The 23368-nt window shown below is 35.7% G+C and overlaps 1 protein-coding gene and 1 long non-coding RNA gene across 2 annotated transcripts in view; both read right to left on the bottom strand.

Moving 5' to 3' along the window:
- Positions 1-23368, bottom strand: part of CDH13 (cadherin 13) — a 1791933-nt gene that overhangs the window by 983195 nt on the left and 785370 nt on the right. The window lies entirely within an intron of this gene.
- LOC128648116 (uncharacterized) lies at positions 8185-10882 on the bottom strand. The gene is made up of 2 exons (XR_008400514.1): positions 10782-10882; positions 8185-8761 (listed from the first exon to the last, which is right to left on the bottom strand). It is a non-coding gene; the product is annotated as an uncharacterized LOC128648116 (long non-coding RNA).

The raw sequence follows: 23368 nt of genomic DNA, 5'->3' as shown, positions 1-23368 counted from the left end.
CAGTGGTGGTCGTCTTTCAGCCTTTCTTACCTTGGCCATGTCTCTGAGTATTGCACACCTTGTGCTTTTGGGCACTCCAGTGATGTTGCAGCTCTGAAATATGGCCAAACTGGTGGCAAGTGGCATCCTGGCAGCTGCACGCTTGACTTTTCTCAGTTCATGGGCAGTTATTTTGCGCCTTGGTTTTTCCACACGCTTCTTGCGACCCTGTTGACTATTTTGAATGAAACGCTTGATTGTTCGATGATCACGCTTCAGAAGCTTTGCAATTTTAAGAGTGCAGCATCTCTCTGCAAGATATCTCACTATTTTTGACTTTTCTGAGCCTGTCAAGTCCTTCTTTTGACCCATTTTGCCAAAGGAAAGGAAGTTGCCTAATAATTATGCACACCTGATATAGGGTGTTGATGTCATTAGACCACACCCCTTCTCATTACAGAGATGCACATCACCTAATATGCTTAATTGGTAGTAGGCTTTCGAGCCTATACAGCTTGGAGTAAGACAACATGCATAAAGAGGATGATGTGGTCAAAATACTAATTTGCCTAATAATTCTGCACTCCCTGTATTTGTGCTGAGTTGCAGGTTGCAGTCCCATTGAGGGCCAGAGGTGCGGTATTTAATGCTCCCACACAAGCGTTAACTCCTCTAGTAGTATGCTTTTTGCATGCTTTGGGTAGTGCTTATATTACAGATTTTGCTCAAGTGTTAAACCAACGCCCGTAATAAGTCAAACTTTGAATATCACGCGTGCGTTTACGTATACACCCTTCTTATGCGAAAACCCGATCAAATACGCTCAAGTGTGCAAATCCAACATAAAATATGAATAGTTCACATTCCAATATTCTCCACATAGAAGAATATGTTCTATTTATTCATAATTACATATTTTTATATATATATATATATATATATATATATATATCATTGTATTTTTGTACAATACACAGGTATATCTATACCTATATATTTCTGGTCATTTGGCTGCTAATGAATATCGTTTGCTAAAGTCCAGTGAGTGGGAAGTGGAAAATTGAAACCTGTCTGGCTAATATCCAGAGGAGCGGTGGTAGTGAGATGTCACTACCATGGCGGAACTAAGGTTTCTTGTGAGTAAAGAAGACAGTTTGGGATCAACCACTCTGTGTAAATCACTCCCTTCTAAACCACTTTAGGCAGACAACTTTTTGACATAGAGTTACAAACAGCCAAGACCGTCCAGTATATCTCCCTGCATGGCACTTATGATAGATATATGTTGCATATTTATCTAGACATTTCCTGCTTTTTGGAAGGCTTAAATAAGGGACTGGTCCACTGTTTTGGGCATTTAACTGCTGCTTTGACCTGTGAAACAGACTAATGATACTAACTGTCTTTAAACTTTGGGGAGCTTGCTTATCTATCAATCTTATATATATATGTAAATGTGTGCCCAGTCTCTATAGTGATGAACCAGGAGAGACGTCAGATAGCCAGGTAATACACAGGAACAGGAACTCACAAACAGGTCTGAGACAACGCAAGGGCAAACCATACTGAACAGAGGCCCGTTAAATAATAAGTGATATCACAATAGTGAGACTGCAACCTGTCTCACACGGATGATATACACCAGTCCGGCCATAAGAGGGCATGCAGGAAATGAGCAGCATCAGACACTCTGCACCAGATTCAGTAAGAGGTAAGTAAAATGGCTGCAAGCAGCACATGGCAAACAAAGCAGGGAAAAAAACCCTGACAGTCTGACCTACCTTAACTGTGACCTTCTCTCTACACTTTAACTGTAAATGCATCCCACAACTGCACTTTAACCCCTAAATGAAACTTTAGTGCAGGTCCTGGGAGCCGAGCGTGCTATGCCTCCTGTTAGTATGCCCTGGTTTATGACAAGAGGACCAGGAAACAAATGTCCCTGAATATTCAAAATTAAAATTTAGTCCGAAACAAAATGGTGTTGGCTGCACAAGTTTAATATGTATTATCTCCTTGTTAAAATAGAATGGACCTATAGCAATTAAATATGGATATTTAGATCAGACACCTTACATTTGCTATTTTTGAAAAATGTGTATTTATAATAAAGGAAATCTATAAAAACCTCTATAAACATAGGCTAAATCATGTTAACATATTATAAATGAATTCTGTGAACAATTAATAGTGTTCCATATTTTATGTTCCAAGGGCTCAGATAGCTCCAAATATATACTTAAAAAAAATAGTAGCCTCTAATTTGTCAACCCAAATAATAGGTCAGAAGAAAACAAACAGCTAGTAACATTTAATGAGAAATTAAGTATTAGATGCTTCTAAGTAGTAAACTAAGGTGCAAGCAAAAGAATATCAAGAAATAATTCCCAGGATAAATATGATGTATAAGCATAGGGGGATCCACACTGGCCTATAAATAGTGAGCAACGAGAGCAGTGATTTTGGGTTATATGACCTGAAGAAGGACATTATTAATCATTTTTGTATCTGAAATTGTATTTTTTTAATTACTTTTTATCCAGATTAGAACTATGTCTTGGCTTTATAAGTTTTAAGACATACCCATGTATTTTAGCAGATCTGTTGAAACTTTTATCCAGTAAACAATTTATCTATAGGGATTATTTGTGTCCAAACATTAATTTCCTGTTAGTTGCTGTATCAACATCAGTTTAAACAACATAAAGTTTTAAAAAAAATATATATTAAGACTACATAGTAGCACAGATGTTGTTTCACTCCATTAAACATTAAGGGGCATATGTATCAAGCTCAGTATGGAGCTTGATGCCCCGTGTTTCTGCTTGCCGTATTCTGCTTGCCGTATGTCTGTCGGACCTGATCCGCACTGTCTTTAAAGTGTAGTGTGAGTGCCTGTGTGTTTTTTTCTTTTAAAACATTGATCACTTATGAGAAGTAGAATAAAAAAGACAAAACTGAATTTGATTTGCACATAAGAATACCAAATCTAAATGGCTTTTATTCAGAACGTACAAGTTCTGTTGGTCTGCATAGCACTGCAGAATCTGCGCTAGAAAGAAATGATGATAATAATGATGATAATATTAATAATAATAATAATAATAATATGTATTCTATATCAGTTGGAAGTTATTTGATTAGTTTGTAATGTAAACTGAAAAAGTAAACTCTTTGCTTCCCTTCAAAGTAAATAATTAAATAAATTGAACATTCACTCATTATGGGTAAAAAGTCCCAGACATTCTTATAGATCTGCTTGCATGAAGTGCACTGCTTGAAGGGCAGAGTGTAAAGGGACAAAAAAAATATGTGTACAACTACAATAGTAGAATTATTACTCACTATGCTGTTGTCTTTAATCCTCTGCCTACAGCTCTCTTCAAAGCTATTCTCTCTTGTTTTAACCCTTCACAAGTGCTATTTAGTGATGTCCTGCATCTTCACACTGGGAGTCGCCATCTTGGAATTAAGTATTCTTATACCCTATGACAGAAGTGGTGCACACTCACAGATCAGTGATGTTTTTTGACAATTCATATCATGCACTTCAGTTTAGTGTGCAGAATACAGAGCAGGAGCTGTACATTTTTGCAGTGGGTGCATTTCTCTATATCATTCCGGGTGGCTTTTTATATTTGTTATGTAACCAACAAACTGTTTACAAATCCTGCAAAAGATGTAGCTCTTATGCTTTCTATTGTGCAAGCTACAGCTGTTAAAAAGCCAGCAACGTCACTAATCTGTGAAATCACACTGCTTCTGTCACATGATGCAACAATACGTGCGCACCAATATGGCGGCTCCCAGTATAAAGATGCAGAGCTTTTCCAACTAGCTTCTGTATTGGGTTAAAATAAGAGAATGGCTTTAAAGAAAGCTGCAGACTGAGAAGGAAAAACAATAGAATTGTGAGTAGTAGCCATGCTACTGTAGTTGCATTTGTAGCTTAATGCCCCTTTAGGTTTCAAATTTCCATTACAGGGTCATCAATCAAACATTAAATATATGCTAGATAGAATGATGCATTGAAATATTAGCGTGAGAATAATATGCAGATGTATTTTTAAAATGATGGCCTTGATCACAATCTATCGGCAGCGTTTTGTTTTTTTTTCTTGTTTTTTTGGGGAGGACGAAAAAGGCTACTTTTTGATTCAGCTCACAAAAGAACATTTTTTATGATTTCCGCGCTCACAAATGGGTTTTCGGATCCTTTATAAAAGCCCTATTTCTCCTACAGGGCTGAAAATTTCTTCACGATCAAAATACTTTGTCAAGTCACTTCTCAGTAGCTTTTGCAACCAATTTTGTCTTTTCAAATTCAACACCTCTAGCCACTTAATGAGTACACAAAAGGGCATTTTGGCACTATAACATGGCTATTTGCAAACAGTCTATTATTATAAACATATATGTAAAACATTTTGAAATGGCCACAGGAGACATTCTAGAGGTTTATCAACATACATGGTATCGATTCATTAAACCTTCAATAAAGCTGCATTCATCCCTATTCAAAAGGCTGTATACAGGGAACAGGGTACACACATGATATATTAAATAGCTAAGGTGATTTTTATGAAAATCAACTTCAGGACGCCAATATCTACAAATGGCAAGTTTTTTTACTTTTCATTTTTAAATATTTGATTATGCCTAACAGTATCGGCTTTATTAAAGTAACACTTGCAAATGAGTATTTTCCTTGCAGAATGAACAAAGGGGTTATATAAATAGGGTTTCCTGCAACCTTAAAGGGCCACTGTAAGTAAATATTTTCTATGCCTGTTACAAAAGAACTACCCCAAATACGCTTTTTATCAATAGCATTTCATTAACATAAATCTACCGTATATCAGAAATCTTGTCTGCAAATTTAATTGTTTTCCAAACCCACTCCGTGGGTATCCTTTGCTCTGTACCAATCCGTTTACAATACCTAGGTTTCAAAATGGCGCTTTAAACACAAAGTTATTGGTTTAAGTATTTTGAACATGCAGTGCTGAAAATAGTGGGCAGGATAACGTGACATCATCGGCGAATAAAAGATGTAACTTTTAGAACGTTATGAAACTTCGTTTTGGAGAAAATATAGGTCAGTAGGTTTTAATTAATGTTTATTAACTTTAATGTGTTAGTTGTTTAGCTTAAAAAATATAACAGAAAGTAATCCTTTAAGATGTGTGAATGGGCTATTGTATTTCTTTTGAAAACTCATTAGCGATGGGTTATAAAAAATCAAGAAACTTGGTTACTAATTCGGTCAGAAAGCAAAAAACATTTTTGTGAGTAAACCACTGAAAGATTGTGAGCAAGGTCTATATTAATTGTTAAAATATTGAACAAATAAGTATTATATTTTAGTGTTCATAAAGCAATGGGCACCACCATGCTATGAATTATATAACGTTATCTTAACGGCAGCTTTCTAAATAAAAAGCTTTGAGAGATTTTTTATTCCAAAATTGGACTTACCTGGTCTCCGCTCCAGGCTCTACTAAGCTGGGTTTTTTTTTTCAAAAGCACTTTGCAGGCACGCTGTCTAGTGACAGCACATCGGGTCACGCCATCGAACTGAATTTAGCTCGCTTCGGCTCTGGTCTTGTCCGCAAATCGCTTTTGAAAGACAAGACCCACCCTGGAACGGAGACCAGGTAAGTTCAACTTTGGAATAAAAAAGCTCTCAACGCTTTTAATTTAGAAAGCTGCTGCTAAGATGATGTTATATAATTCTGCACTATGTGCAGAATTATATAACATTATTTTGTAAGTTTACTGTCCCTTTAAGGTGTTTGCTGTCCCTTTAGGAGCCCATCATGCATTATGATCCTTTTCTTCATATTTCATTCACCTGAAACATCATGGCTTTTCATAATGATTTTTGATGCAGAAATGGGAACAGAAAGGATAAGCAGTAACAGAGTCCCCCCTAACAGCTAAACATAGCAGTGACAATAATGGCATTATTTCATCTGGTTTAACCCCCATAGATTTGGGACTACATCACATGTTCTCCATAATACTGCACATCAGGAAATCTACTTTCAAAAATGAAACACGTATGGTACTACAAGAAATAATTTTGAAAGGAATGGCATTATGCTGTACCAAGGTAATAATTTTCTAGGAGATATTAGACATTTTGACCTTTGTGAAATAAATTGACTACTCTGAATTAGCCACTAATACAATTAGGATTTTATTTCATTCATATCACATTTCTTATTTCATGTTTATAAAAGACGGACCAAATACGCAGAAACAGAAATTTGCTAAAATGAGATACTTACTTGTGTATAAAACCATGAAGTAACATAATAATGAAGTAACAAAACATTAGGGGCTAGATTACAAGTGAGGCACTATCTTAACATGCGTCTGTAAAATGTTGCCGTTTACAGGTACCAGGTGCACATTAGTTAACCAGCCATTACACTGGTGAAAAAGAAAATATAGAAGCGCACACAGAGGAAGTGCGATTCAAGTGAAGTTTTATTAACAAACGGCCACACGCAACACACAATGTTGCACTTACTAGCTCAAAGATAAAAACAGGCACTTTCAAGTAAGGATGCTTGTGATACACTCGTGGCAGATGTTGCTTATTGCGATGAGATGAAACGATCCCAACTGATGGCCTCAGTATCCACTCGGCATCCAGACAGCTTCCTGCAGACACTGTTCAGCCGTGCACACGGGGAGATATACAGTTCACCTTACACTCCTTGACGCGTTTCCCCTGAACTTCGGTCGGGCATAATTTTATAAGGTGAAACTGGGACCACCTGGTGTGGTGGTGTGGCCAGGGATGTAGTCAATGGGGTGTGGTGATTACCGGTCCTTTTAAAGTAGTAGCTTTTATATGCGTAATGTTTAGTGGATACTCTACCCTTCCTCAGCTCAATTGGCTGGTTAATGTAAATGTGAGCTCGCATTTTCACTTTGCACTAAGCGCAATTAACCAAAAAAAAATTGCCTTCAAAATAAAGAGGAAAGTACAGTTCCATAAGATATATATATATATATATATATATATATATATATATATATATATATATAACATTTTTAGATTATTTGTAAGAAGCAGTTATAAGGGATTAGAGTGAGGTGTGCCTTTACATGGAGGTCAATAGGGGACTGTGTTTTCTCTAGAAATATATATGTATATGGTTATATACATATATATTTATGTGTTAATATGTGCATATACTGTACACATATAAACACATAAATAAATATGTATATAAGCATACACATATATATTTATTTATTGCTGCCCAACGTTGCGTGATTTTCACCCTGAACTGCACTAAGTGATTTGCTGTGGCTTCCAGCAGGAAAATTAGGTTCCCATTGTAGCCAATTGAAGCGTGCTCTTGTCAAGGTCGGGTTTGCATTGCGCCACACTTATAATAACAGTGTACATTTACATACAATGGTATTACTTAGTGGAGCACAAATAATGCTCTTGCGTAAGCAAAGTGCCCCATTTATCAGTTGCAATTGCAGCTTCTGAGCGCAAGCGAGTCTGCATTACTAGTTAGGAAGTCTTAAGATCAGATCCAACCAGGATGACTGACAAGCCCTGTTCTTATATGATTAGTTGCACAAGAACAGGGGCCGTTCATACACAAACATTTGCTTGTTTAATAATAACTGCCGCAACACTGGGAGAACAGATTCCCGGAAGTGAACCATGTCCGCCCAGCATTTGATAAGTCAGCACTAGTAAGATACTTTTGCTTTCTTCTTTTTATTAAAATATATTCTGTGTGATTAATACTCCAGTAACCCCCTCCACACATAACTATTATATGGAGATTTGAGAATATGATGACTAGAGGTAAATGGTAAAATAAATGTAGTATACTAATAAATATTTTTGTTGCCAAGATCATTTTTACAAAGTCCCGATGATAATGAGATCCTCAAGACCACTGCAGACTTCTGCAGTTATAGGATACTGTTGTGATTGGTTGTGCAAGAACAGGGGGCGTGGATGCATGATGTCCAGTGGACAATTTGTTGGCAATAAAACTTATCTGTCCTGCATTTGATCAATTGAACCTAAAGTGAAAATTTTAAATTTACTAAGTCGTTTATAGACTATTGAATATAAATCTGACCTAGTGCAAAAAAAAAGAGCACATATCTGATTTATTTTATCTACTAAGGTCAATTAGGACCAGAGGCTATGTAAAATGTCTTAAAGAGGGGATTTTATTTCTTAAGAGGAAATTATATTTTTTTCAGAAAAAAGACTATTAAAGAGTTTTCCAAGGACACTCAAAGAACTGTTCTCTGCATTCACTCATTTGTATGCTGAACTGGCAATGCTTTAAAAGAAAAAGAATAAAAGACTTTCTTTTAAACACATTTGGCACTTAACCTCTTTTATGATACTAGAGCTACTAGGCTAGACACAAAGCAATCTGTTTTTTACATGAGTATGTAAAGTGAATGCATCATGCAACTATTCCTAGTGACAAAGGAAATTCATAAGCTTGATTCATTATGTTAACCACTTCACTATGATTTTAACTATATATGGCCTTTTTGTTTGAATGTCAGGTTCAATTCCTTAATGTGAATAAACTTCTGAAATCAAAGATTGTTTTAGAGAAGACATTATATTATAACCCTTTTAAAGTGGATGAAAACACCTCCTCAAAATAACGCGAACCTATTATGGGCTCTGGGAAGAGGAGTTTCTGGGATCGGATAGCTATGGTGCAAACCTTGTGCTCTTTAAGAGATATATCAATGACCTGATATTGATCTGGAAGGAAACAGAGAATGACCTTATTAAAATGATAGAAGAGATGAATAAAAAATAATTATGGCTTAAATTTCACTTATAATTACAGTAAAGAGTCAATTGTGTTCCTAGATCTAGAGATTATGTCCATAAACAATAAATTTGAAACAAGAACCCATTTCAAAAAAGTTGACTGCAATAATTATTTACATGCTGATAGCTGTCACTTAGCCACTTGGAAAAATAATATCCCTATAGGACAATGCTTAAGAGTAAGAAAGAACTGCTCAAGAACAATAGATTTTGAGGAACAGGCAGGCACCCTAGTGGAAAGATTCACATCTAGAGGCTATAATACTGAAAATACTAAGAAAGCACTAGAAAGAGCCAGGAATACCGATAGAGAATCTATGCTGGTATATAAAGAAAAAACATCTACAGATATAGACACAATAAAGGTCCCATTTGTCACAGACTACAACATTGACCACAATTCAATCAAACAAATTATCAGGAAACATTGGCACTTGATCAAAGAGGACGACATACTAGGAGAAAAAATATCTAATAGCCCTAGTTTTGTCTTTAAGAAAGCAGCTAATTTAAAATCGCTACTTGCTCCTAGTGAAATGAAAAAAACAAAATAAATCAAAAAATCTGATACAAAAAATTTTCATGGACAAAAAATAGCAGGATTTTTTCCATGCTATTCGTGCAAAGCATGTAATAAAAAACAAAGTACTATACAGATAGGGAACATAGAGGAGTCCATACAAATAAAAGAACTAATTAGATGTACAAGTAAAGGTATTATATACATTCTAAAATGTACCTGCAATATGTTCTATTTTGGAGAAACAAAACAAGCAGTAAGGGATCGAATAAGGGAGCACATTTCCAGTAAAGAAAATGGAAATGAGGACACATATCTCTATAAACACTTAAAAAATGTCCATAAAGGTAAAACTAAAGATATGTCCTATTGGGGGATATATAAAGTAAAAAATCATTGGAGGGGAGGAGATATCCAGAAAAAACTTCTACTTAAAGAAGCAGAATTCATCTTTAAGTATAATACTCTATCACCAAAAGGATTGAAGTCAGAACTAGATATATCACCTTTTCTGTTAGATTAATAAATTAGTTTTATTTTTTTATATCTTTAATAAATTCTTAATTTTTTTAAAAATTTTATATTAAATTTCTTAAACCTTCACAAACACCCCCGGATCAGCACCCCAGCACCTTTTGCCCAAATAAAGTTTAAACACATCAAAACCTCACACATTAGTAAGTCTCTTGCAAAATAAAATTTCCCCCACATAAAACAATCAGTTAGATGTTTTACAATATATAAGTAGCATAACACTAGCACGAATTAAAATAGTTTTATAATGTATAAGTAGTATCACACAAGCACTAACTATAAATACAACATACACCTTTAAGTAAAAATTCCTCTCTGACATTTATCACTTTTATTTTTTTCATTTATTAGTAATAATGTATCTATTTTTATTATTACTATTATTATTATTTTTATTTTTATGTAGTTATATGATTCATGTAACAAATGACACTTTATGGAATTAAAAAGCCTTGTAAAAATTGGAAAAATGTCTATAAGAAGGTGCGTCTAATAGTGCTGAAGAGAGTATATAGAAAAATTCCACCTTAAATAAAGAAGAAAACACATATGACAAAAATCAAGTTAAAATTTCAACCAATAAGAAAAGGACTGTCCCTTTAAATGAAAGGTGCATAATGGTCTCAGGTCATTCTTGATAAAGCTCCTAAGGGAGTGAAACGCGTAGAAGTGAGAGAACCTTGCACCAGATTTCTACTACATTTTGACAACCCGGGTTGACCCTTTAAAGTTGGAACTGTTCCTGGTAACAGAACACCTGTCTGAACAAAAATAACCTGCGTGCCTAAAGCACTAAGAGCAGGATACCACAAGATAAGGGACTTGTCCTAAGGATCGCAAATATTGGTGACATCTATACCCAATTTGGAACTAACCGCTATAAGTGGTAACTACCTAAAAATATCCCCGGATAAGTGATTGACACCTGTGGGGCGGCTCCTGTGGACAACCCGGGTGTGACGTCAGACGTCGGTTTCACAAGGCAAAGACAAGCCGCGGAAGAAACACAGCTAACCGCACGGCCTGAGGATACAAGAAAAAAGAGGTACGTTACCACTAGAAGATAACAAATATATGTGGGACGCTTGTACATATAAAAAAACTTTTTACTCTCCGGAATTAGACGCACTAAATAAGTTTCTTATAGCACCGCAGTAAAGGAACTCCAGCTACTATATCTCTCCAAATGGAGAGGGACTCTCGTATATAAGAACACAACAGAGTTCATTCAATATTGTTTTTAGATACAAGGCTGCTACATTCTTTAACTTTTATTTTTAACACTGTATAGATTGTCATAAAATTGATACATTTCTGATATCAGACTGATTTTTAAGATTGCATAACGTTGCAAATTTGTGATATTGTTGGTTGGATCCCCAATATAATAGAGAGACGTCTCTAATAATTATTTTATATAAGTGTCTATATGGGAAATTTTAACCTTTATTAAAAATATTCAAAAATGTATCCAGTGTGTTTAGAGTAAATCATTTCTTACACCCAATGCACCACAAATATTAATGCAATTATAGCAAGATTAACACAAAACACTACCCCCTAAGATCTTTAGCTTTTAGCGCCCTTACTATCTACACTTTTCTAAGTTTATAATTGTTGCTTAGATTGAAGGATCTGAGCATACCCAGTAAGGTGTTTGATCTCCTCCCCCGACACTAGCACACTATTCCATTCACTCTTTTCAACCTCCTCAAAATACCAAAGTTGACAATGTTCTGCCGCTTACTAGGAGATGATCCTCCATTGAGGATGCAACGATCCAAAGATCCATTTCACCTAAGCTAATCACGACCCCTGCTATCATCACTTGCCTCATCAGATGTATATGAAGTCCATAATGTCACCATTAAAAACCTTCATGAACCCTTACCAATTGTAATACAAAATATATAGATGAATCAAAAGTATAGTATGTGCAGCTTTAACTGCTTTTACTAAATGAAACAGTGGATCTCATTTAATTGTAAGTGCATTTCCAAAGGAAACCAAGGGTAGTTCAATTTTTGAATGGTAAATCGTAATGGATTGGAATGGTGTGCTATTTTATGTAATATTATTTTGCATTTAATAGTCATCATCTTTGATGTCATCCTAAGCAAACATGCCCTGCTAACATCCATAACATATAGTATTGCCATGCCAATAACATTGTTATAGAGCATCCAATTTAATTTAGTGTTTTTATGCATCCCATAGGCTCATGGCTTAAAAATAGTATGCCCTTTTCCCCAACATCCTTTATATAGTATTGCCAATAACTTTGTTATAGATCATTCAATTTAATTGTATCCATGATTTTATGCCTGCCATGACATGTACATGGTTGAGTGAGCCTCACTGACCCGGTGCCTTCCTGAGCTGAGTGTCTTAAATTGAAAGGAGACAGTGATGGCTGTGTGGGACCTCACATGCGGAAAACAAGTATGGAAATGGATGATCCATGACTATTGAATTGCTTGTGTGTTAGATCCAGCACTATATCCTATTTGTTTTTTTAGTAAAAATGTAAGTTGCTGAGGCTCACTTCACTGATCTTTTAAAACTCATCCAATAAAAAAGGTGTCCACAGCATAAGCTTCCAAATCTTTTGGAAGCTTATGCTGTGGACACCTTTGTTTATTGGATGTACTTTGGAGCTAGCAGTGAGCTCCTATCTGCGTTTGCATTTGTATTGCTTGAATATATTGCTGGTTCCCTACATTGGATTGACTTTTAAAACTCATTGCCAGTGGGCATTCATGTAATTAACCTATTTACCTGTATTAAAGGGATACAAAACCCAAATTTTTTCTTTTGTGATTCTGATGGAGCATGCCATTTTATGCAACTTTTTAATTTAGGAGCCGGCCTATTTTTGGTTCAGCACCTGGGCAGCGCTTGCTGAGTTGTTATGTTTCAGTTTAATGATCCCATCTTAAAACCATGTTTATCTTGGAAATCTCATAGATGTGAACAAGGTGTAGACAGTGGACTTTAGGAGGAATGTTTTAGAACTTTATGGAGGCATGGTTAGGATTTATTTTACCAAAAACTCAACTCAGTAAGCTAGATTTAGAAAGACATGATTGTCTGTGTGAAGAATCCCAACTTGTAGTTGCATCTCACCATTATAAAGTTGATGAGGTTTTCTCATTTTTTGTTTTATTTTAATTTTCTTAAATTTGTTTCTATTTTTCTTTTGTGCATATGTTAGAGTAGACTATTTTATGTAGGTTGTCATTTCTATTTGTTTTAATTGGCTTGCTTTATAATATTTATTAAACATTATTTTTTGTTATTTTTATTTTGGTATCCTTCACAGTATAAGTGGTTCTATACTTCAGGAAATTAATGGTTGCAAGATAGCAGAACCTCTATTGATTTTAATTGAACTAATCTCGATACTTGTTTTGTTGTAAATGGGTAGGTACATATGTTTATGAATCTCACTATTTTCCAGCAGCAATGTCTCAACAAGTTTTTAAAGCAAGATATTAGTTTAAAGATTTTTTATGAACCTAGGCCAATGTGTGGAGCATATTTTAAACTACCTACCCTCCATAGAGTTCCATGTAGGGTAATAGTGGTCTATTGAAAACTATTTTATAATGATCATATAATCATTATAATTATTATAGACATACGATAGTTCATCTATATATGGGACCCACTGATTAATATGAATAATAAGTTAATTTACTGTCCCCTCCTCCCAAATAAAATCTCTTGTGGATCACTGGTATTCAAGGTGATTTACTGCAATAATCCATCAATTATAGATACATGATAGCCCTATATCTCAAATAGAGTAACAATCACCACCTTTATTTTGATCACCTGACATCTGTATACATACGTGTCATTTCATTTGTTGAGAATGAGACGAAAATAAGAATTGAATAAGAAAAGAAAATGATGAATGCTTTCAAATACTACTTACTAAAAGAGGATTCTGAATTAATTATGAGTTTTATTGCCATGCTGTCATATTGCTTTATTTCCTATTAAATGCTTAGTTCTCTAATTTAAAAAACAAACAGGTATCTGTCAAGTTATAATACAGTAACATTAACTATTCCTGGATGTACTGTGAATTTTAGTTTCCTCTAGAAAGATTTCAAGCAACTGCAGTTAGTTTAAATTCTTATATAATCATCCGGTTCTCCTGCAGATTGCCTGTGAGGGTAATTGAAGTTTTTTGCACTGTGGATATATATCCATTGGGAAATAAATTACGAGTGCTTGCATACTATCCATTAAACCCATTGCTGAAAATGTATCAATTTGAAACTCTCTGGGGAGAGAGAATCCTAATTTTCCCACGTTAGCAAGTAGTTCCCTTGAAGGCTCAATTAGGCATAGATTTGGCATATTGTTACAATTGGGTGTTATTTTTATTAATTGGCAGAGACAAATTACTGTATACAATTATCTTTTTAAAGGACATTATTTAGAAATAGTGGACTAATATTTTCTCAATGTTTAGCTGTTGAGGTATTGCAAATTATCACCAGTTCTGTTGCCTATTTTCTCATTTGCGCTAAATCTCCAGTCTATGCCCATATTTTGTATAGACATCACATTCAACCCAAATTTTGTACTTGCTGCCTGTAAAAACTGTATAAATTCGAAGCAGCAAGGAAAAATGTATTTCACACATTAAAATGAGCATGTTTAAATATTACAATTTTTGCAGGTGCTGAAAATATTAAACTTCTTCAATAGATGCTAGATTATTTTAGTATTGCATAACTGTGAGAAGAGAGCTATGTGTTCAAGCCCCCCAAAGGCAGTAAATACATAGATAAGTTCAGTTCGAACTTAGCAATGGAACACTGCCATTCCTAGCTGAATATAGCCTGTGATTTGCAGCTACACGTATATATAGTTCAGCTCTGGATATGTAGTTCATTGCTGGCTGGAGTAGACTTTAATTATGTGTTTAACACCTCAGCAAACATGTGATTATTGAATGTTCTTGCACATTACGGTATTTACTATTGCCCTTTTACCTTTGTTTACTAAATAAGTTAAAATATTTTGCTTTTGCCTTAAAGGTGCTGTATACACCAATTTATATTTAACTGCATGTAATAGACACTACTTCAAAGAATAATATGCACAGATACTGATATAAAAATCCAGTGTAAAACATTGTAAAAACTTACTTAGAAGCTCCCAATTTAACACTGTTAATAAGATAAGCCTGGACACCCACTGAAAAGTGCTGATAGCATAACCTCCCCCCTCCCCCCTCCTTATGCATCTAAAACTTTGGGGCTTGGTTAGGAGTCTGAAAATATGCACAATGTTATTTAAAAATAAGCAAAACTATACATTTTTCAAAAACACTCCCAGATGGGCTACAGTATATAAATGGATCATCTACAAAATTCTAGTGTATAATGTCCCTTTAACTGTATATCATTTGCTTTAGTGTATGAATCTCCCATGGATAATCATCTTGAAAATCCTAATAAAAAAACTGTTCCTCAAGTTCTACTCAATCTGAGTATAAGAAAAACAACTATTCTGTTATATCGTGTTCATATTGAACAGCTTGCTTGGAATGCCATAGAAAAGTAAACAAAAAAATAATAATAATCTGAAATTAAGGTATATCCTTTAGAATGCAATCTATAATGGATTACAATGGGGTCCAAAATAATTGGTAGAAATTCAAGAAAATATTTAAGAACCACAAAGTGAGACTTGAAAAACAAAATGAAACTTTCATGAATCATACAGAGCATACAATATCAAGAAACTTTTCAATTTAATATTCATAAAATGTACTTTGTTTTTCCTTGTATCTGTTGTTGAAAAGCATACCTAGGTAGACTGAAGCGTACTAATGCTTCACTGACAGATAGTTGGTGATTGGTGTCTATATATTCATGTATCTTGTTATTGGCTCACCAGATGTGTTAGCTAACTCCCACTGACTTATTTTGCAGTAGTTAAACACAGTTATATGCCTCAAATAGTGCAATAAAAAAAATGCTGGACCAAATTATTGCATTTTCTTTTTGTGCTTTTATGCCCCTTTAATGATGGTTAACCCATAAAGAAGCTGGAGTCTTGTTGAAATGAACTTACAATATGATGCTTATTCTTAAGCACCTAAGTATGGCAGATATTATCCAGTATTTGCACACTTCTTGACTAATTCTGGAACCAGATAAGATGGTCAAAAGATAAACAACCTGTATATAATCTTTAAAACTTTAAGAAAATTACCTGAAAACCCTGACAAAACCAAACTTATAAATTAGAGTTTATCATCTTTGGATTAGAAGGAACATAATTAATATGGAGAAGAATCACAATCTTTAATATATTTGTTTTGTTCATGTATGTGTTTTGCAATTGGATGGAATGGTATTTATTATAAGTGTCATACAATCGGAATGCCATTTGTATATGGGCCTGATTGGTATACTGGGCATGTTTTTTTTTTAAAAAATGTAATATTTTAAAGTTATTATAGTTTTATTGTAAATTATTTTTTATTTTTTTTCACACAATTTTATTAAGAAAACTTTGATTTCTATTTTGGCAAGTTTTTCAGCTAAAATCAAGAAAAGTGCGGGAATATATATAGATATATATAGATATATAGATATATACAGTATATATAAACTTTTCTTGTTGAAGCCAAAAGCTCAGCCACCTTGTCACAAAATATACATAGTCTATTTCAAATGGCACCTGTAGCCAGAGTAAGAGTGTATTGCACCTGTGCAATTATAAAAAGAATAATCCTATATGTCTTGGAATACTTTCAATCATATTAAAAAGGCCAGATTTGAATTTAAACAAACAACCTTTTGGCTGTCCTTTTTGCTGTTGATATTTTGTGCTAAACTCCTGGTTGGAGGGATTGTGATCGCCAGTGTCAATGTTGTCCATGCCTGGAATGGATGAATTTTCCAGTATCGTATAATATCTGATACAATATTTTACCAATTCGGAAATAGCGATCATGTATCAACCGGGATTAGTCTTTTACAGATCTTACACTAAGGGAAAATTCCCCCAAACTCTCCAGTTTGGAGTAAAATCATGCCAGTTTACAGGGGCAGAACTGAACAAAGAAATTGGGCAGAACCTCAAAGTCCATAGAAATGAGAAATGCCTTTTAAAGAGGTTAACAACGTTTTCTGGAATGCAGAATCTTACAGAGGAGTTTGACGTTAAAAGGGGGCACCAAGCAGATAATCAAGGATGAGCTCATCCGGGATATGTTGGCCCACACACCCTTTCCTTCTTCCAATTCCCTTCCCCCCTACTTCCCCCTTCCTACTCTTTCTTCCCTCTTTTTAGGCTTTGAGGCCTACTTATCAAGCCGTCAAATCACTTGCATTCGACGGCACCAGTACAGTCGCCTGACATCGTCTAACATTGCTGCCGTGGACTTGAATATGTTCTCCATATTTATATAAAAAGCTTTCAAAAAGCCGCTCACCAAGTACGGGGTGATGAGCAGCGGACTGTTGTTAACTAAACAGTCATCAATTTCGCTGCTCTTCGACTTTTTCACAGCTTTATTTGTAAACTGTCACTAAGCACCGCCACTATACTAAACTGTTTAACCCCCTATCCTGCCGCTCCCCGACCCCGCCACAACTAAATAAAGTTATTAACCCCTATCCCGCCGCTCCCAGAGCCCTCCGCAACTAAATAAAGTTATTAACCCCTATCCCGCCACTCCCAGAGCCCACTGCAACTCTAATAAAGTTATTAACCCCTATCCTGCTGCTCCCGGAATACGCCGCAACTAACTAAAGGTTTTAACCCCTAAACCCCTGGCCTCCAACATCACTACCACCTACTAAACCTATTAACCCCTAAACCACCAGCCCCCCACATCGCCATAAACTAAATTAAACTATTAACCCCTAAACCTAACAACCCGCTAACTTTATATTAATTATTAACTCATCCCTATCTTATAATAAATTTAAACTTACCTTTAGAAATAAAATAAACTATATTAAACTATTAATTAACCTACCCTAACTATTATACTAAAATTACATTGAACTATATTAAACTTATAATTAATCTACCCTAACTGTTATACTAAAATTACATTAAACTACAAATTAAATTAACTATATTATATATTTAAACATCTAACCCTAATCAAATAAATAAAACCTACAATAAAAAATTACAAAGTTACAGAAAACTAACAACTAAGTTACAAAAATTAACAAACACTGTTACAAAAAATAAACACTAAGTTACACAAAATAAAAAATAAATTATCAAAGATTTAAACTAATTACACCTAATGTAAGAGCCCTATGAAAATAAAAAAAGTCTTAAAAGGGCCTTTTGTGGGGCATTGCCCCAAAGAAATCAACTCTTTTACCTATAAATAAAAAATACAAATACCCCCCCAACAGTAAAACCCACCACCCACACAACCAACCCCACAAATAAAATCCTAACTACAAAAAACTAAGCTCCCCATTACCCTGAAAAGGGCATTTGTATGGGCATTGCCCTTAAAAGGGCATTTAGCTCTATTGCTGCCCAAACCCTAAGCTAAAACTAAAACCCACCCAATAAACCCTTAAAAAAAACTAACACTAACCCCTGAAGATCCACTTACAGTTTTGAAGATCTGACATCCATCCTCAAAGAAGCCGAGAGAAGTCCTCAACGAAGCGGCAGAAGTCTTCATCCAAGCAGCCGAAGTCTTCATCCAAGCCTGCAGAAGTCTTCACCCAGACGGCATCTTCTATTTTCATCCATCCAGCGCGAGCGGCTCCATCTTCAAGACATCCGACGTGGAACATCCTCTTCTGTCGATGACTACCCGATGAATGAAGGTTCCTTTAAGTGATGTCATCCAAGATGGCGTCCCTTAGATTCTGATTGACTGATAGAATTCTATCAGCCAATCAGAATTAAGGTTGAAAAAATCCTATTGGCTGTTGCAATCAGCCAATAGGATTGAGCTTTCATCCTATTGGCTGATCCAATCAGTCAATAGGATTGAGCTTGCATTCTATCAGCCAATCGGAATCTAAGGGACGCCATCTTGGATGATGTAATTTAAAGGAACCTTCATTCGGAAGAAGACATCGGAAGAAGAGGATGCTCCGCGTCGGATGTCGTGAAGATAGAGCTGCTCAGCGCCAATGGATGAAGATAGACGATGCCGTCTCATTGAAGACATCTGCGGTCTTGGATGAAGACTTTGACCGCTTGGATAAAGACTTCTGCCAGCTTCGATGAGGACTTCTCCTGGCTTCTTTGAGGATGGATGTTGGATCTTCAAAACTGTAAGTGGATCTTCAGGGGGTTAGTGTTAGGTTTTTTTAAGGGTTTATTGGGTGGGTTTTAGTTTTAGATTAGGGTTTGGGCAGCAATAGAGCTAAATGCCCTATTAAGGGCAATGCCCATCCAAATGCACTTTTCAGGGCAATGGGGATCTAAGGTTTTTTAGTTAGGTTTTTATTTGGGGGGTTGGTTGTGTGGGTGGTGGGTTTTACTGTTGGGGGGTTGTTAATATTTTTTTACAGGTAAAAGAGCTGATTTCTTTGGGGCAATGCCCTGCAAAAGGCCCTTTTAAGGGATATTTGTAGTTTATTGTTATTTTTATTTTGGGGGGATTATTTTCATAGGGCTCTTAGATTAGGTGTAATTAGTTTAAATCTTTGATAATTTATTTTTTATTTTGTGTAACTTAGTGTTTATTTTTTGTAACTTAGTGTTTGTTATTTTGTGTAACTTAGTTGTTAGTTCTTTGTAACTTTGTAATTTTTTATTGTAGATTTAAATTTTTTGAGTAGGGTTAGGTGTTTAAATATATAATATAGTTAATTTAATTTGTAGTTTAATGTAATTTTAGTATAACAGTTAGGGTAGATTAATTATTAGTTTAATATAGTTTAATTTAAATCTAAAGGTAAGTTTAAATTTATTATAAGATAGGGATGAGTTAATATTTAATGTACAGTTATCGGGTTGTTAGGTTTAGGGGTTCATAGTTTAATTTAGTTTATGGCGATGTGGGGGGTTGGCAGTTTAGGGGTTAATAGGTTTAGTATGTGCTAGTGATGTGGGAGGCCAGGGATTTAGGGGTTAATACATGCATTTAGTTGCGGTGGGCTCCGGGAGCGGCGGGATAGGGGTTATTAACTTTATGTAGGTGGCGGGGCAGTAGATTAGGGGTTAATAAGTATAATGTAGGTGGCGGCGATGTCGGGACGGCAGATTAGGGGTTAATAAGTATAATGTAGGTGGCGGCGGTGGCGGGGCGGCAGATTAGGGGTTAATAAGTATAATGTAGGTGGCGGCAGTGGCGGGGCGGCAGATTAGGGATGTTTAGACTCAGGGTACATGTTAGGGTGTTAGGTGTAAACATAACTTTTATTCTCCCATAGGAATCAATGGGATATCTTGCAGCATCGAACATGAGCTTTCGCTGCTTTCAGACTCCCATTGATTCCTATGGCATCCATCACCTCCAGGTACGCTGGGCCGGAATAGCAGCGAGCGTACCTGGTAGGTTTTTGATAACTAGCAAAAGAAGTCAGACAGTTCCGAATATGCATTCGGAACATCTGTAGTGACGTAAGCATCGATCTGTGTCGGACTGAGACCGGCGGATCGTATGTTACGTCACAAACTTCAACTTTTGCCGGTCTGTAGGCTTTGATAACTAAGGGGAATCAAGCTCTGCACAATTACGCTGCGGAATTCCAGCGCATTTGCGGTTGACAGCTTGATAAGTAGGCCTCTTTGGCTTTTCTTTTCCCCCCTCTATCCCTGCCTGTAAGGGCGACCACATCAGGACTCAAACTATTCTGAGCTGTGTGTAGTAAGCAAGCTGAAGATTTTCAATAGTAACCTTAACAAGCAAACCGGATGTAATTTATCAGTCTCACATTACAAACTTGTATATTATTGTTACAATCGTTACAAAATGCAAAAATATTGTCACAAGCTCAAAATTGATAAACTTTATTGATCAGCCTAAATCGAGTTAATACCTGCTTTCAAAATATTACTGGTTTATAATGTAAGAAACAATGGAATAATTACATGCAAAAGTCTATCGGCTAGATTACGAGTTTTTGTCGGTAAGGCTTGCGTTGCTAACGAGCCTTTTTTTCCCTTAAGACAACGCTGGTATTACAGGTTTTTTTAAACCTGGCGTTAGCCGCAAAAAAAGGTGAGCGTAGAGCAGAATTTAGCTCCACATCTCACCTCAATACCAGCGTTGCTTAAGTCAGCGGTGAGCTGGCTAAACGTGCTCGTGCACGATTTCCCCATGGGAAACAATGGGGCTGAGCTGGCTGAAAAAAAACTAACACCTGCAAAAAAGCAGCGTTCAGCTCCTAACGCAGCCCCATTGTTTCCTATGGGGAAATTAATTTTATGTCAGCACCTAACACCCAAACATAAACTCCGAGTCTAAACACTCCTAATCTTACACTTATTAACCCCTAATCTGCCGCCCCCGCTATCGCTGACACCTACATTATATTATTAACCCCTAATCTGCCGCTCTGGACACCGCCGCCACCTGCATTATACTTATTAACCAATAATCTACTGCCCCCAACATCGCCACCAACTACATTATAGTTATTAACCCCTAATTTGCCCCCCAACGTCGCCGCTACTATATTAAATTTATTAACCCCTAAACCTAAGTCTAACCCTAAGTCTAACCCCCCCTAACTTAAATATAATTTAAATTAAATGAAATAAATTTAACATAATTAAATAAATTAATCCTATTTAAAACTAAATACTTACCGATAAAATAAACCCTAAGCTAGCTACAATATAACTAATAGTTACATTGTAGCTAGCTTAGGATTTATATTTATTTTACAGGCAACTTTGTATTTATTTTAACTAGGTACAATAGTTATTAAATAATTCATAACTACCTAGCTAAAATAAGTACAAAATTACCTGTAAAATAAACCCTAACCTAAGTTACAATTACACCTAACACTAAACTATCATTACATAAATTACCTAAACTACCTACAATTAATTACAATTAAATTAAATAAACTAAATTACGGAAAAAAAACACTAAATTACAGAAAGAAACAGAATTACAAGCATTTGAAACTAATTACACCTAATCTAATCCCCCTAATAAAATAAAAAAGCCCCCCAAAATAATAAAATTCCCTACCCTATACTAAATTACAAATAACCCTTAAAAGGGCCTTTGCGGGGCATTGCCCCAAAGTAATACAATACCCCCCAAACATTAAAACCCACCGCCCACACACCCAACCCAACTCTAAAACCCACCCAATCCCCCCTTAAAAAAACCTAACACTACCCCCCTGAAGATCTCCCTACCTTGAGCCGTCTTCACCAAGCCGGGTACAAGTGGACCTCCAGAGGGGCAGAAGTCTTCATCCAATCTGGGCAGAAAAGGTCCTCCAAGCGGCAGAAGTCTTCATCTAAGTGGCATCTTCTATCTTCATCCATCCGGAGCGGAGCGGGTCCATCTTCAACCCAGCAGACGCGGAGCCATCCTCTTCAAACAACGTCCTAACACTGAATGAAGGTTCCTTTAAATGACTTCATCCAAGATGGTGTCCCTTGAATTCCAATTGGCTGATAGGATTCTATCAGCCAATCGGAATTAAGGTAGGAAAAATCCTATTGGCTGATTGGATCAGCCAATAGGATTGAGCTCGCATTCTATTGGCTGATTGGAACAGCCAATAGAATGCGAGCTGCATTCTATTGGCTGATTGGAACAGCCAATAGAATGCGAGCTCAATCCTATTGGCTGATCCAATCAGCCAATAGGATTGAACTTCAATCCTATTGGCTGATTGGATCAGCCAATAGGATTTTTCCTACCTTAATTCTGATTGGCTGATAGAATCCTATCAGCCAATCGGAATTCAAGGACGTCATCTTGGATGACGTCATTTAAAGGAACCTTCATTCAGTGTTAGGACGTCGTTTGAAGAGGATGGCTTAAAGATGGACCCGCTCCGCTCAGGATGGATGAAAATAGAAGATGCCACTTGGATGAAGACTTCTGTCGCTTGGAGGACCTCTTCTGCCCGGATCGGATGAAGACTTAAGGGCTATTTTTAAATTAGTATAGGGTAGGGAATTTTATTATTTTGGGGGGCTTTTTATTTTATTAGGGGGATTAGATTATGTGTAATTAGTTTAAAATTCTAGTAATTCTTTTTTTTTTACTGTAATTTAGTGGGTTTTTTTTTCGGAATTTAGTTTATTTAATTTAATTGTAATTAATTGTAATTAATTGTAGGTAGTTTAGGTAATTTATTTAATGATAGTGTAGTGTTAGGTGTAATTGTAACTTAGGTTGTAACTTAGGTTAGGATTTATTTTACAGGTAATTTTGTACTTATTTTAGCTAGGTAGCTATTAAATAGTTAATAACTATTTAATAACTATTCTACCTAGTTAAAATAAATACAAAGTTGCCTGTAAAATAAATA

Source organism: Bombina bombina, chromosome 1 (genome assembly GCF_027579735.1).
Source record: "Bombina bombina isolate aBomBom1 chromosome 1, aBomBom1.pri, whole genome shotgun sequence".
Taxonomy (NCBI): Eukaryota; Metazoa; Chordata; class Amphibia; order Anura; family Bombinatoridae; genus Bombina; species Bombina bombina.
This window is presented reverse-complemented; position numbering and strand designations above follow the sequence as displayed.